This window comes from Sinohyriopsis cumingii, chromosome 6 (assembly GCF_028554795.1).
Source record: "Sinohyriopsis cumingii isolate HCF-2022 chromosome 6, ASM2855479v2, whole genome shotgun sequence".
Classification (NCBI taxonomy): Eukaryota; Metazoa; Mollusca; class Bivalvia; order Unionida; family Unionidae; genus Sinohyriopsis; species Sinohyriopsis cumingii.
In genome coordinates this window covers 60,744,985-60,762,338 of record NC_142966.1, presented here as the reverse complement: position 1 = coordinate 60,762,338, position 17,354 = coordinate 60,744,985, and the positions used below count along the sequence as shown (strand labels likewise).

The 17,354-nt window shown below is 35.0% G+C and overlaps 1 long non-coding RNA gene across 3 annotated transcripts in view; it reads right to left on the bottom strand.

Moving 5' to 3' along the window:
* Positions 1–17,354, bottom strand: part of LOC149797052 (uncharacterized) — a 59,360-nt gene that overhangs the window by 25,382 nt on the left and 16,624 nt on the right. For 2 of the 3 annotated variants that reach the window (XR_016421764.1, XR_016421765.1), the window contains exon 1: positions 16,390–16,558. The exons of the other annotated variant lie outside the window; for it this stretch is intronic. This is a non-coding gene — a long non-coding RNA (uncharacterized LOC149797052). Of the gene's footprint in view, positions 1–16,389; positions 16,559–17,354 lie in introns of those variants that run through there. 3 annotated transcript variants of the gene reach the window in all.

The following is a 17,354-nucleotide window of genomic DNA, read 5'->3' as shown; positions in this document are numbered from 1 at the left end:
ATTTTCTGATTTCAAGGAACAACACTGGCACAATTTTCATGGCTGACACATTCGACATATGACCAGCCATCTGAGTGGTAATAAGGTTTTTTTAAAGATGGTCATTGTGTCAGTCGTAATAGAAGTAGGATAGACACTGTTTTCATGTACGAACAAACCCGATGCTAATATGACAATTCATTCTGGATGAAGAGCCATAAAACGCTTTTCTAGATGGTCACTGCGGCAGGCATACTAAATATCTGAACCGCACCAGCAGGGCCAAGTATACATCAAAAGACGTTGTTCGGTAAAATAAATCCCTTGTTGATAATACTATCCATTCAGGAGGAGAAGTAATAACAATATTTTCAAGATGGTCGCTATTGTGGCCATACTGGCTACAAGATGGATACCATTTTCATTCTGGACCGACTATGCATCATATTAAGAAGTCTTCTGGTAAAAACCCGATGGCAATATTAATTTTCATTCAGGACATGTAGCGATAAAATGATTTTCAAGATGGCTACTGTGATGGCCATATTGGACACACGATTGGCACCATTTTAAATTAGAACCAAATCGACATCGTAAGAAGTCTTTGAGTGAAAACCCCATGTCAATATGACTTTCTATGTTTTTAAACATCTGATCGGCAACGTTTTCATTAAGGGCCAACTAAATATCATAAATTTTTAGTGAGAATCCCATGTCAATATGACTTTCCTTTCAGGAGGAGTAGCGATAGCAACATTTTTAAGATGGCCACCGTGGTGACCATTTTGTATATCAGATCGGCGCAATTATCATTTTTGACCCACTAGACCATGTGATGAATGTGTGCTTAAAGTTTCATGGCAATTCTCTTAATAGTCTAGTTGCTAACGGACGGACGATATGCGAAAGATTATCCCATAAGCTCTTCTGATCTATGATCAATAGAGCAAACAATAATATATTTAGAAATCTAAGTCTACTACATTCAGAGAACTAAGATTTACCGCGTACAAAACACGGTGATAATATCGTAACACTGACAGGCGAGAAACAGTCGTTCCCAGCACACGATGTTGGACTGCATTTGAGCTGTACCATCTGAATAACCAGTCAATGAATCTCAATTGTCTGCCCCTGTGCTCATATATTTTTATTGATGTGCATCAGAGATGCACACCAACATTGTTAGTTTGGTCGATCTATGCCCGCGCCATGGTGTTTTGCACTACATTTTAATTTAGGGTATTATGACTGCGACGGCCATTCATTGTTCGCCCTATTTCGACTTTGGCTGTTGTGGTACGTCATTTATTTATTTATTTATTTATTTATTTATTTATTTATTTGGTGTTTTACGGCACAACAACACATGTAGGTTATTCAGTGCCAAGGCAGGTGGAGTAAAGCGCCTTGCCCGAAGACATACCATGGCAGCCGACCCAGAATGGCGTAATTTATTTGATTACAACTACGTCGGATACGGTTCCTATCAGATGTGCATGTAAACAAAACCACCACCAAAATATATCTTGACTTGAAAGGCGATGGAAGAGAAAAAAAAAGAATGATGAAATTTTCTTTTAAAGAAACACATCATTAATCCAAGTTTGATAGACAGTGTGTCCTTGCTATCGTTTAAATCTTTTAGGTGATTGATTTGCAATGTTGGACTGAAAATGCAAAGAATTGTACAGACGACACATTAATCACCCTAAATCGATAATACGGGCGCAATAACATAACAAAGATTTACTTTCTTCTACAACGTGTTGCAAAATAAATAAACTGTTTTTTAGTGGTAAACAATCCAAGATTTGCGTTTAAAGGAATCTCTCCAAAAAACATTTTCAGTTGTGAAAATGGGGGGGGGGGCGTAACGTATGAAATAACTTGAAAAATAAACGTGCAATTTAATACCATTTAATAGTTTTTGAGGCTAAAATATCGAAAAGTATATATGAACAAAACTTCGATTTGTGTGTATCATTAACATCTCCCGCACAAGAACGTTGGGCAATAGCAATATTAAACATTCGAATGAATTGAGAAAAATTGAAAAAACAAAAGGAAAGGTTTATGTTGTTTACAATCATAACGATACATTGTTTATTAGATCAAAGATTTCTGTCTAGAACTTGCACAACAATACCAGATATTATTTTACGACAGTAAATGTTTTTGAAGTAATCCACCTGGGACGTTTCATAGGTGAAAACAAAATTTCGTGCGACGTTATTTTCTTGGCGAAGAAGAACATTTCTGCGGGATTTATTCAAATGAATAATGAAATAATGATTTCTGCGCTATTTGACAAACAAAAATTAAATCAAACAAATCAAACACTTTCATCTCAACAGAAATCAAAAGCGTGTTCAGTGGAGAATCCCATATGATTGATGTCGGCTACAAATTATAGTGACTGGATAGTGATTGTTTTCAAACAGTCTCAGTGAATATAAGTCGGTTGCAAATTATGCTCACTAGGTACTCATTGTTTTTAAATAGCTTCAATGTATATACGTCGGTTACAAATTATATATATATATATATATATATATATATATATATATATATATATATATATATATATATATATATATATATATATATATATATATATATATATATATATATATATATATAAGTTTCAGTTAATAAATGTCGGTTACAACTTATTCTGACTAGATACTCGCTGTTTTGACACAGATCAACCTAAGCGAATGTACGTCGTTTACAAACTATATTGAAATACTCATTGTTTTGAAATAGCTTCACTGAATATGTCTAATACAAATTATATTGACTGGATACTCATTGTTTTGGAATAACTTCAATGGATACACAGAAGCTTACAAAACGCATGGGTCTCGTGTACAGGTACCTAACAATTACAGCTAAATATGGGTGGGCTATTGTCTTTCTAAAACTGGTACTGACGATACATTTCCAACCATGCAGAGAAAAGTGGTTGGGAATACATCAGTCGGATTCGCCACATTATCCATTCGAAGAGAACAGTAAATATTAAGACGCATCAAAATGATGGAGTTATCACATAATGATGATAATGATGATTCCATTCTTGCATATAGCTTTGTATGTACGCGCTGGATTTTAAGTATCCCTTAGAAAATCAATTGGTTTTCAAAACTATACGGATTAAATTTGCAAAAGAATCCATAAAAAACTTACAGTTGTGTCTTCTTAAAACATTCCGCGTTTTTTGGCGTAACATTAAATATAGTTTTGTTATGTACATCTATATAGTGTGCTTAATTTTTGTCCGTGACTGTTGGTTGTGTCTACCAGACTTTTTGTCATCATCGTAAGAAGGAAGCTCAAAACTGGGATTTTCCATGGGCAATCTATCGCAAGTCAAATAAAGTTTGTGTAGATAGAGATTTAGTGAACAATTATTTATTGCTGTTTAATATCAGTCTTTCGGAATCTATTAAATCAGAGTTTTTAGTTGTGTTAGGATACAATTTGAGGGAATTATTTATTTAAATTATTCATTGGAATTATAAAGTTCTCATTCAAGTTTTGGACTAAAACACTACTTTGGGATTATTGAGAACTCATTAAAAGACATTCTTGACTATCTCACTGCGATATATCAAAACATTCAAATCTATTCACTTGTAACATTCTACAGTTTTGGACATCTGAAAGGACATTTGGGATTATTTGGGACTTCATTGACAATACTGTAAGTTCCTCTTAATTTTTCACTGTGTAACTAAGAGAAATAAATTGTTGGTTAAATTTTACTTAATTTGTTGGCGTTACTTCCTTTCTGCTACTAATTTTACGACCTAGATTCATAACAGTGTAAATGCACTTATTTACGTGTTACTGTCACACGTATACAAATGGTATAAATTACTAAAGTTAATCCAATTTTTAAATTTAAATAATGCAGATACATACTTCAAGCGGAATAATGATTGTCGTATGTCTACATTCTTTCGCGCGGACAGATTCTTAATTTTCTTTGTTTGGCTATGTTTAAATTCTACCGTTTGCTCTTTGACTTATAACAAGGGATCCGAATAATTCATAGAGATTCAATTTATATGGAAGGTCATTATCAGTAAAGTAGCATAATGTATGAAAAACTCAGTTTGACAGACCTTTTATGTTGTAGAGACAATCCTTTTGTTCCCAAAGGCTTTTGATACAATATTACGGTTACGCCGTGGTAAATCCGAATGCGAGAATAGGTCCAGTTCAACTGATCCAGTCAACCAGCGCTAAATTTATTATTCTTGTGTTATATGAATCTGGTATTATATATAGTTATATTCAGTAGCTAGTCATGCAGTGTTAATTCTTGAATGTAAAAGCTAGCAAAAGAATATTCCATAGTCTTTTTATCTATGAATGAAATTACAACTTTGTCAAACATCTATTGTCCATTTTCTTGGGTTAAGTTTCGCTTTTAGCCGAATTGCTTTCCATTTTCTTTTCCATTAAGTACGTCTCCAATCAAGCGCACAACGTCATTTGAACTTACTTGTCTGCCTTCCCACGACGAATGATGAATGAATGAAATAAAGAAATTATGTTCGTATTTTTGTTTGAGTTTTAACACAAAGGCGGAGTTATTAAACGCTCAGAATGCACTCAGGCTTGATTAAAATATACATTATGCCATAATATCGTTATTATGACATTAACAAAGGCGGTTTCTTCTAATAAATGTAACTAATATAAACTTTCAACGATTCTTCTTATTATTATTATTATTATTATTGTCGTACTCTTACGCTATAGTACATGCTGCTTTTCGTAATGATTGGAAGTACAACTAACATTTTATTGTTGTCATTGTAATCAATGTCTGGTCAATCCGCATATGAAAACTTGTAATGCATTAATCGATAAGCGCAGTTTCTTCTGCTTTGGCTATATTTGTACGTGAATTATTTTATTTTATTTTATCGTGTATACGTGTTGATATACTGCTCCAGAGTTGCTTTACATTGGATTGAAGCGCATTAATGGCCCGTTATGGATCTGCTACGTGTGAATCCACTTTCAGTTTCATATTAAGACTGCCAGTCGAGTGCTATCGAGTAAATCAACAATAAGCACGACAAGAATAAGGTAGGTACTTTAGAAAAGTACCAATAGAGGGCGCAAAATTAGCGTCATGTAACAATCTTGTAACTAAGATTAATATACATGAAATGCGTGAATAAGAATTTAATTTGTTTGTTGCATTGAATTTTTGTTGTTGCATGGATTGCTTTGAAGAGTATTTTCAAACATTAATTTGGATATGAAGTGAGGCGCTGTGAGAGAAAAGTCTTATATTTGGTAGCTAAAATCTCTTGAAGAAGAGTATGATAGAAGCAGAAGTAACAGGAAATATGTAAATGCAGATGGATAGGTAACGAATACCTACATTGCCTTCGTAATGCGAAAGGAACAGTGATGGAATAAAGGAAGAACTTAACACACACACACATATATATATATATATATATATATATATATATATATATATATATATATATATATATATATATATATATATATATATATATATATATATATATATATATATACATAAGCATAAATACAGATAGGAGGCGAAGATAAAATACAAATAAGTCTATTAAGAATAACAAATACACCGGAGAGTAGGGCATATTGGTTTTGATATTAGCATATTTTAATACTAAATGAGTTACGGTTGTCTTACAGTCCTGGTTCATCAGCTGAATGCAATAGATCCAGATGTTCATACTGTTCTTTCATTGATCAAAATACTTATTTCAGCGGCAGTAATTCCCACCAAAATTTAAGAAGTATTATAATATTAACGTTGCAATAGCTACTATTGTTTATTTGATAACTTGTAACATGAAATATAGTTGGACAAACCCGTCAGCAAGCATTGAAACATATGAACAAGTATAGACTTGACATCAATGATTTATCGATCCATCTTCTTAATATCAGGTCTCCACACACTTTAATGACGGCTTCTATAATTTGCAAGAATTGTCGATTAGTGTAGAAATACAGTGGGTTTAACTGCTTTCCCCAGATATCATCAGCCGAGTGACCATTTTTCTTCGGATGTTTCGCCCCTTAGCTAGGAACACCCTCCAGATACGGGACGGCAGTAGTGATCAGGTACAGCCCGTCTGTGATGGCTGTCATATTTTGTCCTCACGTCTGACCCAGAGCCAACCTGACGCTCTCTCTGCGGTACTACCCAGTTCTTGCACAGCTGTCGTGCGTGTCCTTCCATTTTATTCCCAAGGCACTGTGTAAACTCCACATTGATTGGACCGGAAAACCTCTACAACCAAATTCCATCTGGAACAACCATGTTTTCCGTCCTCTACCCCTGCAAGAATAAACCAACTCTTGGTTCTTCATCGTCTTTCTTTCATGAACCTCTTCTGTCCTCTCTTCCTACGTTACAGTAAGTTCCACTAGGGTCATTTTCTTCGCAGCTGATGATCAGATGACACCGTCAGAGCAGAGAGACGTCTAAACGACATCAGAAAATACCAGTTTCCTGCCCAAGTCGACTAACAGCTCCCATGACTTTGCTTCCTGCAATAGTCCTGCAATTTTTGTCCCTGCGGTCTTTTGCTGTTGTCCTGCTTTAACAAACTTGATCAAATGGTGACCTGTCTTCTTTGGGACTCTCTCTCTCTCTCTCTCTCTTTATGCCTTTCTCTTTCAAGGATATCAGCCATCTCCCTCAGCACTTTGTCGTGTCTCCACCCATAGAGACCTTCGGCCAGTGCAACTTGGCATCCTGATAATATGTGGGTGAGTGTTCCTCATCAATGACACAGTTAACATGATGGGTCTTCTAAAAGTTTCCACCTTACTAGGTCATTGCAGAAACTGCAGATGAAATGGTTCATTTCTCTATATATCTGCCCATGTAAGATTCCTTTCTGGAAGTAACCACTTAGTGCAACTTGTTTTAATCCCCATTTGGACTGCCTTTGCTGGTCTTGATTCCCCCTCTGCCCTACGGATCTCCTTTTGGACCATATTTATCTTGTGAACTTAGTTCACATTCTTCCAGTTTGTGTTGTTCTTGACCCTAGTACACCCACCCCCACGTTTGTTGAACTTACAATGACCCTATGCCTTAGCCTGCGCTCTTCCTAGTCCACCGGTAGGCCACTGACATTTTCTTCCAGTTCGTACCCCAATACCAGCACTGGTAATTTTCTCGTCTCTTGAGGGTCAGGAGAAATCATTTTTTTGCCACCTTGTATTCCTCTACCAAGTATGTAATGGGCAGCTATAGTTTATTAAGATAATTTATATTTTTAATTCGGAAATATGCCTGTTAAAAATAAGCATATTGGATTCGTCGTTTGGATACTATATATCCAATAGTTTTAAATTCTAAGGTTATGCATAAACGTTATTGATAAAATTATTGTATTTGGTCACTTCTGCTGCTGGCTGTGTGAGTCACAAAGGCATTCTCAACAAATGGTTGTTTGGCTCAGCCTACGTTACACTACTTGGCGTGCAATAATTTGGGTGTTTTCTACTCCTCATCTCTAACCTATACAACCTACGTGCTTTTATTGTCATATTTATATGACGAAATGTAAAAAAGGTATCCACAAGATATATTTACTAAAAACAAAACCACCTTATTTTTGCTGTGTCAAAAACACCCACTCAAAAAGTTGTTTAGCTGGGATGAATCCGCTTTAAAGTATCTTGCCTACACGTCAAATCATTCCAATTTCTAAGGGGAAATTCTGTTTATAAATGTTAGTTGTTGCCACCTCTAAGTCCACTCCAGGATATTTGGATAGTTAGAACTTTAGAGATGTCCCTTCGAGAACTTTCCAAATAAACGAAGTCTTAAAGATTCCAGTTTTAAATTTAATTTTAAATCGAGGTTCCTCTGTTTCTGTTTTCGAAATAACAAAAGTTTAGTTTACTATTGTCAGGAGTTCTGGGTCGGTACTCACCTCCTTTCAGGTAATTCATGTTGGTCGGACTTCAGCCCCCTATGTTCTGAGTTTTTGACTCACGTCAATGAATGGATTATATATATATATATATATATATATATATATATATATATATATATATATATATATATATATATATATATATATATACAGGGGAATTCGACTGTTTCACGTCATGGAAGATGATGCGTTATTCGATCTCTGTTGACTAAAAGGTTCAATTTACAGGGTGAGTGACTGGTATAGCGTTCGTTTATTGCATTTTATAACTTTGTGTGTGTATGGGAGAGACTATCCTACAATAGAGTCAGAATTCTACAACGAGAATACAAACGGTCCCCACAAACCCAGATGCCAAACGCAAATCCCATAAGGAAGACGCTCTAGCGTCATTCATATGTAAATAATAAAAACAACCCAAAATACAAACCAATGCCAGAAAGCAACTTTATTAAAGTTTAAATAAAAAGCAATACATTATATTATTAATTCTTGGCGCGCTAAAGTAATGCCAGTATATCAAGTGTTTGCATTCTTCAGTGCCATTTGGGGAAGAAACTCCTGTAGTTCATCGCATACATTCATGTTCTCTACCTTTTATTAATTTATTTACTTATTTATTTATTTATTGTAGCAGCAGTAGAAATAGTAGTAGTAGCAGCATGCTTAATGGTGCTGTTCTTTTTCTTGTTGTTATTTTTGTTGCGGCTAATATCGTAGCTCTTGAATATATTCCAAGCATGACGATGTTGGAACCATAAAAAATATAATGTTATATGAACGAGACATGGGTCAATATGGAACATGATTAATAGTTTTGCACGCGTCTGTCCTCATACAAAATCCTTTTGTTTCAAACGCTTTTGACAAAGTCCATCAGTAATGCAATTTCTTGTGATTTAATAGACGAGGTCGTTCAGGTCAGCCAACCAAGTTAAACACACGAGTTTGTGTGATGAAATTCGGTCAGTGTCAAACTGATTTGACATACATGCTTCAGATGACGGCTTGAAACAGCCATAAAAAACACTAAAGACGATAAAGTGGTTCATTCACAGGAACAAGGTCCATATGACCTTAATTGCACCATGTAAAATAAAAAAGTTTACCATAAAACACTGAATTAATTAATGCTCAAAAAAAAAATAACAATTAGGAAGATACTGGAAAACTCTGTCCTTGAGTATCCCAGTAATAGCGAAATCGCTATTTTTTTCTCTCTTCTCAACGCTGACCAGCTGTGATAGGTCACAGAAAATCATAGCAACATAAAGATTGGTGATTTCGTGACCGTTTTTATGCATATGCAGCTGGTTCCTGCTCCCTGTCTGACAATATCCAACAAGAAAACCAACATTGATGCACAGTGTAAATGTTATACGCCGTTTACGAGCACCAGACTTAACGCGTATGCAAAGTACATACATTTAGAAATTTTCATGGGAATGCAATTTTGTCATGTGAGACGATTTGCACAAAAGTGAAATGTTCTATGCTTGATAATTTGCATCATATTTGGAAACAGGTTTAAAGATTGGAGATAAGTAAATTTGCATGATATGCATTTACCCAAAATATGCACACGTATTTATTTGAATTTATATATATATAAAGTAAGAAAGAAAAAACATAATACGTGAATGTAGACGCGCGATTATAAAATTAGACCGCCCTTGTGGCCTAATAGCTAGAGCGTCCGTCTCGGATGACGGGAGGTCGTGGATTTGATCCTCGACCGAGTTATACCAAAGACTTATAAAAATGGTGCTAACAGCTGCCTCGCTTGGAGTTCAACATTAGGAGGTTAGTGATAGGACTGGCCGGCCTGGTGTCAGGATAATGTGATTGGGTGGGACATCATGCTACGTGTCTGCGGCATGATGCTCCAAAGCTATACGTCACTATAAACTGCCACACTGCAGACATCGTAGCGATATGACTGAAAATTGTTAAAGCTACGTTAAAAATCCAAATCACACACACACACACACACACACACACACACACACACACTTATAAACACCGTGTGCAAATTCAGTGATTGAAAAGAATGTATATCGACGAAGATCTGATTCAGTCAAAATATATTTTATTACGTTTTTTTTTTTTTTGATCCAGGAAGAACAGATGGTCTAGTCACTTTACATCAAATCTATTAATGTGACCTAAAAATCAATAGTTTTTGTCGTCTGCTTCGTTTACGATGATGATTATGTAAGAGATTTAGCGTCAGCTGTATTTGCTCTAGCCATGTTTACCATGTCACTTGTGTGCAGCAAGCTATGAATTCAGGAACAATTTAATCAAAGTTCAAGGACGCAATATATTTTGGGGACAAAAATCTTTCATCGAGTCCACATCAGATAATTTTGAGATATCATATATCTCGAGCGAAATTGCTCGTCAACAGTGATTCAGCACTTACATAACAATGCCTTGTGTGTTTCTATTCAGTGTAAAATATTGATGTCTTCTAAAATGCTTTGATGCTTGTATCATGTGTAGATGCGTACGATTTAGTAATGTGCGCCTTTTCTGTGCGTATGTAGGTCGTGAAGACAAGTTTATTTTCGTTTGTGTTTATGTAATTTAAAAACTGTGTGTAGTCTATGAAAATAAAGGAACATGGAACATTATGTGAATATTTATGTAGGAATTTCTAAATATCGCACTCTGAAAATAACTGGAAACTGATTTTACTGATTTTATTACAAAGATCACAGACGATTGAATAGTAATCCACAACACCCTTCTAGTTATTCCACTCACCCACCCCATTCTGCCCGCTAAGAGTCCTCCCCTCTGTCTCTATCCAGATTGCACGAACATTTTCCAAAATTTGTGTTTTTTTGTATTTATTCACTTACTTTTTTTTAATGAAGGATAAATTTAGGAATGTGTTTTTGTCTGTTTCTAGTTCCAAACAGATTCATTGTTAAATTGCATTATTTACATAAGGTTTTGTAATGGCACAAAAATACCATTTCTTGCAAACAGTGCTCTTTTCTTCACAAATCGTGCCCTTTTATTCCATATATACCCCTCTTTCTCTCTCATATGTACGAAATTCTTAGCTGTAACAGTGATAATGCGTACCATGGGCTAAAAAACCACTTTGCTCAGAAATGAAATGTTTCATATTTCGAACATTTCTCTGGCATGCGGAATATTTAACAAACGTTATGACAGTAATTTAGGAACATTGTATCGTAAACTGCACATAATCAAACAACACGATGAAAAAAGAATGGTTAAAAATCTTTGAAAATAATAGATTTAAATACTTCGTGCAAATTTCGTTGTTTCCTTTCTCCGGTTGTAGTAGGTCTTGCTTATGATTCTTTGCCAATTAGGCACAGTGTTGTTCAAAGATGGAAATTTGTAAATTTCAAATTTACTTTTTCCTTTCGTTAATTCTTTTATTTTTTGGTATTAATCAGTGCACAATTCATATAATATGTTCACCGCATCCTCTTCGTTTTCTCCATTTCTATCTTTTATACAAAACTTTATGGAGAGGGGGTGTAAACGAGGACAAGGTAGTCGTTACAGCTTCTTTTTGGCAAACTGCCCATCCAAATGTAGATATGTATCAACGTGAGATGGCAACTTAAATTATCCAAAAATTATTTATTTATTTTTTTGATTGTTTGAGCAGAAGGACTATATAAAGAACAAGAAATACGCGTCTGGCCTGAAACTCATTAAAACAACTTGGCTTAAGTTAGTACTTTAAATTAATTATCAACCAATCAAAATTGATGAAGAAAATGAATACGTTATTGACCAAATGATATACATATAAAACAATTAAACCCATGTGTTGAATATTAGAAGTATAATTACAGTGATGTAAGTACTTGCATTTTCATAACAGTTTTCTTTTCTCCCAGAATAAGAGTATAGACTTACAAACTGATGCAATGGTTTCTGTCTGATTACTTCTTAAGACAAGGCATCAACAAATTTCTCTTCATGTAGGTTGAAACAAAAGCAGAGGTAACTACTTCGCACCAATGATTTTAAGTTTTGGACAACAGCAAATATAATGATAACGATTTATACAGTATGTATGTATGTATGTATGTATGTATGTATGTATGTATGTATGTGTGTGTGTATGTATGTATATATGTATGTATGTATGCATGTGTGTGTGTATGTTTGTGTATGTGTGTATGCATGTATGTATGTGTGTATGTATGTATGCATGTGTGTATGTGTGTGTATGTATGTATGTGTGTGTATGTATGTATGCATGTGTGTGTATGTTTGTGTATGAGTGTGCATGTATGTATGTATGTATGTATGTATGCATGCATTCATGTATGTATGTATGTATGTATGTGTGTGTGTATGTATGTATGTATGTGTGTATGTATGTATGTATGTATGTGTGTGTATGTATGTATGCATGTGTGTGCATGTATGTATGTATGTATGCATGTGTGTATGTGTGTATGTGTGTGTATGTATGTATGTATGTATGTATGTATGTATGTATGTATGTATGTATGTATGTATGTGTGTGTATGTATGTATGTATGTATGTATGTATGTATGAATGTATGTATCATGCCAATTTTGTGTATTTATATATCTACATTTGGGCTTAGATATATTCATTAAAAAAAATCTCCTTATTCGACACTTCGTGTTATACAATGCCTCAACAAAACCATAACTCAGTTAGCATTTCTTAACGTTATATATAGACCGCTCTAGTGGCCTAGTGGTTAGAGTGTCCGCCTCAGAAGCGGGAGGTCCCTGGTTCGAACTCGGCCGAGTCATATCAAAGACTTACAAAAATGGTACCCACAGATGCCTCGCACGGCGCTCAGCATTAAGAGTTAGTGTTAGGACTGGTCTGTCTGGTGTCAGGATAATGTGATTGGGTGGGACATCATACTACATGTCTGCGGCTTCTTGCCCCAGTGCTAGATATCACTATAAACTGCCACACTGCAGACATTGTAGCGATATGACTTAACAATTGTTAAAGCTATTTAAAAAATCCTAATCACACACATTATATACGACATATTTACAAAATGTATCATGTACTCTTTCAACATGAGTGGCAAATATTTAAATAAAATATTTACAGAAAATTATCCAAATAATTTTCAGAGTATGCTTTGCCTGTGACTCTTGTTCTGCTGTGTGTTTTTAAAAAAAACAAAAACATTTGTTCTAAATTGCCCTTGATGAGAAAACAATCCCTATATATTCATCATAAGATTCATGTCCGCAAAAATTCCATTTTCATTAACCTCTTAGATAACCGCCCTTTCGTAAAACCACTATATCAGTTTAATCAGCCTTCAATTTCTATAGTCATAGTATTGAATAGGTCAGTCAAATAAACATTGCATTTCAATTTCTGTAGTCATATTATTGAATAAGTCATTAAAATAAACATTGCATTTCATTTTCTATAGTCATAGTATTGAATACCTCAGTAAAATAAATATTGCATTGCAATTTCTATATATTCGTAGTATTGAATAAGTCAGTCAAATAACATGGCATTTCTCTTTCTGTAGTATCCAGTAATAAAAGACCATCTGCATAAAATAGAATAGAAAGATTCAATAAATTAAAACTTGAACATATTTTTCTATTTTAATACCACTCTTACCACCAGAAAGTATATTTTGCAGGTCATTTAGAAAAAGTAAGAACATCAGTAGTGACAATATGCAACCCTGTCTAACACCTATTGGACACTGAATCCACGTAATCCACTTAAGGTTCTTTCACAAGCTCAGTAGTCTGCGTATGCTGCTTACAACAATTTCAGCATCTTTGTACTCAAGTTACACATATTCAGCTATCACCATAGAGCTGTCCTCTCATTTACATCAGTCTTTCTCCAGGTCTACAAATGAGCAATAAAGTGCCCATTTTCTTCTGTAAATATTACGAAATACGGGTATCCAGAATATAGATGTTATCTACAGTCCTGTCTCCTCTTCTAAATTCCCTTTGTTTCTAACCTTGTATGTAGTTGTCATCCACCCAATGTATGAGCCTTTTATCTAGATTATTAATCAAAACTTTACTCATAAATAGTAACAGACCTATTTCTCTGAAACTATTCGGTTCATTTTGCTTACCTTCTTAATAAGTGGAACAAATGTATCTATACACTAGTCTTTTGGAAAGTATGAAACACTGCATTAAATAAATATGTAAGTAATGATTTAGTGTAATTGTAAAATTTCACATCACAACTCGTACCATCACAACCTAGAGGTTTCCCTGATTTCATATCATCGGTTGTTTTCCTTACCTCATCTTCATTAATACATGATCAAGATCATCCGCTATTGTATTTATTCGAGGAGTGCGATATATCAAACGGGTAAGAGTGAGGGGTATTCAATACACCTTGAAAATGCTCAAACCACTTTAATTTGAAAATCTTTCTATGGCCATGCCACGGTCTCCATTAAAGTACATTTCAACATGCAATGGAATCTCTGTTTTTAAGAACAAAGAACTAACTTATTTTTAATGTAGATTTATTAACTGACCTCTGTTTTCTTGAACGTCCTGTAAAAATGTTTTAAGGCAATGATACGTTTTGAAGTTTTGGGCAGATATATTAAACATAAAGTTTCTTAAGTCTTTCATTGTCATTCTTGGAACATTTCACATTTATTATCAAACTCTGTCCGTGTGTGTGTGTGTGTGTGTGTGTGAGAGAGAGAGAGAGAGAGATTTGGATTTTTAGCGTCGTTTTCACAATTTTGCAGTCATATCTCTACGATGTCTGCAGTGTGGCAGTTATAGTGATCTCTTGCACTGGTGCATCATGCCGCAGACATGTAGCATGATGTCCCACCCATTCACGTTACCATGACACCAGGCCGACCAGTCCTAACACTAACCTCTTAATGCTGAGCGCCAAGCGAGGCAGCTGTTAGTCCCATTTTTATAAGTCTTTGTTATGACTCGGCAGGGGATCGAACCCGCGACCTCCCTCATCCGAGGCGTACGCTCTAACCACTAGGCCATCAAACTACTCATGTTTTCGTACTGATGCAGATCCTTGAAAGGGGGACATTTACCACTCTTACTGACATAGACCCTTGAAAGGGGGACATTTACCACTCTTACTGACACAGACCCTTGAAAAGTGGACTTCCTCTTGACTCCTTTTATAATAGATATCCATGTAGATGATTTAATGATTTGTGCTCAAGAGTCTACTGCTCTGTTGAAGCTCCTATTATGTATCATTTCTAAATATAGATTACAAGGAAAAAATAAAAATAGGTAATGTAAGCAAGAAAGAAAAAAACTGGGTTTTATACTCCCGTAACCATGTAAATTTGTATTGTTCTGAAATCTCATCCTACCAAGACGTGAACACCTGAAACTAAAGATTTATAACTTGGAACGTCATTTTCAACTGTACACAGTGTCTGATTAAGGCCTCCAGGGCCATAAAGCACTGAAAATATTATGGAACTGTACACAGTGCCTGATTAATGCCTTCAGGGCCCTAAAGCACTGAAAATATTATGGTGCCCTCCAATTTCCTACAGAATGTGAAACTAAAACAAACGCAATATTAAAAGCTACAAAGGTGGGAAAATATCAGTGTTGCCATCATTCCAAATCAAAATACTCGTACAAGCAGATCAAAATGGTCCTTTATAATTCATTCATTTTTATCATCAACAATTAATTTGAATTTTTTCTGGTACCCAAGTTGGCCTGATGCCCTAAGGACGTGCTTAGTATGCTTAATGGGTAACCAGGTACTGGGTAGATAATGTTACACAAATAGCGATGTTACGCAAATACATTTCCTCGAAACTGGCTAATCATAAAATCTCAAGCTGAAACAAGACTCTATGATCCTCATGTCTGAATATATCTGAAATCTTTAATTTTTCCTTTTCCTGCTGCAGTAATGAAACCAAAATGTAGCCCTCTTATAGGGTGGCTAATACAGGATTCATCACTTTATTCAGACGCACCTGCTACATTATCTGGGCAAATTAGCTCATATTGCATCCTATTATCCCTAATAAAATCATTGGAACCTTCTTGAATTTTTTTCCGGATATTTGTTAACAAGTGAAGAATGTTACCTGCATTAAAAAGAAAATATAAATATTTAAATATTCAAGTCTTATCTCAAAGCTAAATATATACTGGGTTTAGCCTCTTGGCTTTTGTGTAAGATGATAAGCGAAGAGGCGTGATTCAGCACGTTCCAGAAAGGTCACTTGCTTTAAAATTTCCTGTAATTTCTTTCAGCTGTAACTATTTTTAGAAAATGCATCATAACTCGAGCTAATTTTTTATATGATACGTCTAGGTTAGTGACTAACATCAATAAGATAGTCATGGCACATCTGAATTTATAACTGACATACTAACTTAACTAGTACAGCAATACTTTAATACTTACAAGGAATCGGTTCTTGCTTTCTTCGCTAACTCTTCATAACCTTCCACGATGTTTGTTTTGTGGTAGGAAAATGCACGGACATACAAAAATCTTTGCAGAGAAAGAATAGAGGCGGAAGCAAAACAACTAACTGATCGAATGTCAACTTCGCCAGCCAAGATTCCCATATGTTAACTTATATATACACCTTGGCAGATCGTGTAGATATTTTAGTGCTTTGTCATAGCGACATATATGAGTTGCGTCCTTTCTGTATGTGAATGGAATCTTCTTGAATGTCATAGCGACATATATGAGTTGCGTCCTTTTTGTATGTAAAATCAACTAACCAATAGTGAGTAGTAGCGGTGCACAATACACCATTTTCGGCTGATGTACAATACATCAGCCGAAAAAGGTGGCTGCAACTGACTTCAAAAGGATACTTTGTAAGTTTAACATCGAGTATCAATCAGATGTATATGGATGAAAGATATTTGTACAAACACAGACATGCAGTGGAAAATTGCTTCTTTATGAGACCATTAAAGTTGTGTTCTCAGCTTGTCTCGATCATGAAGGAAAAGTGAGCAAATTTGAACAACTTAATTTTAATTGGATGCGGTGGCTTTACAGACCAAAGCACATAAATATCTATTCGATCCGCCAATGTTAACATATCGGAACCTTCGGTAAAGAAGATGTGAAACTATGTGAAATGTTTATTGTTTATTTATCAATTGCGTTAATATATTTGTATCATGAAAATTTTCTGACCATAAATTTGATCAAAGATATTATGAAAAGAAAGAAGAAAGAGTCGAGATGTATGACACGGCCATAGGTCATCGTCGGAAGCCACGAACGAAAATGCGTCACGCTCTCAATTCACCATGGCTACTGACGATAAGATTTCTCTTGAATGCACATAAACTTGGCAAAATAATTATTGCGAGCTAGAGTAAAAGGTTTTCTGAAAGTTGACC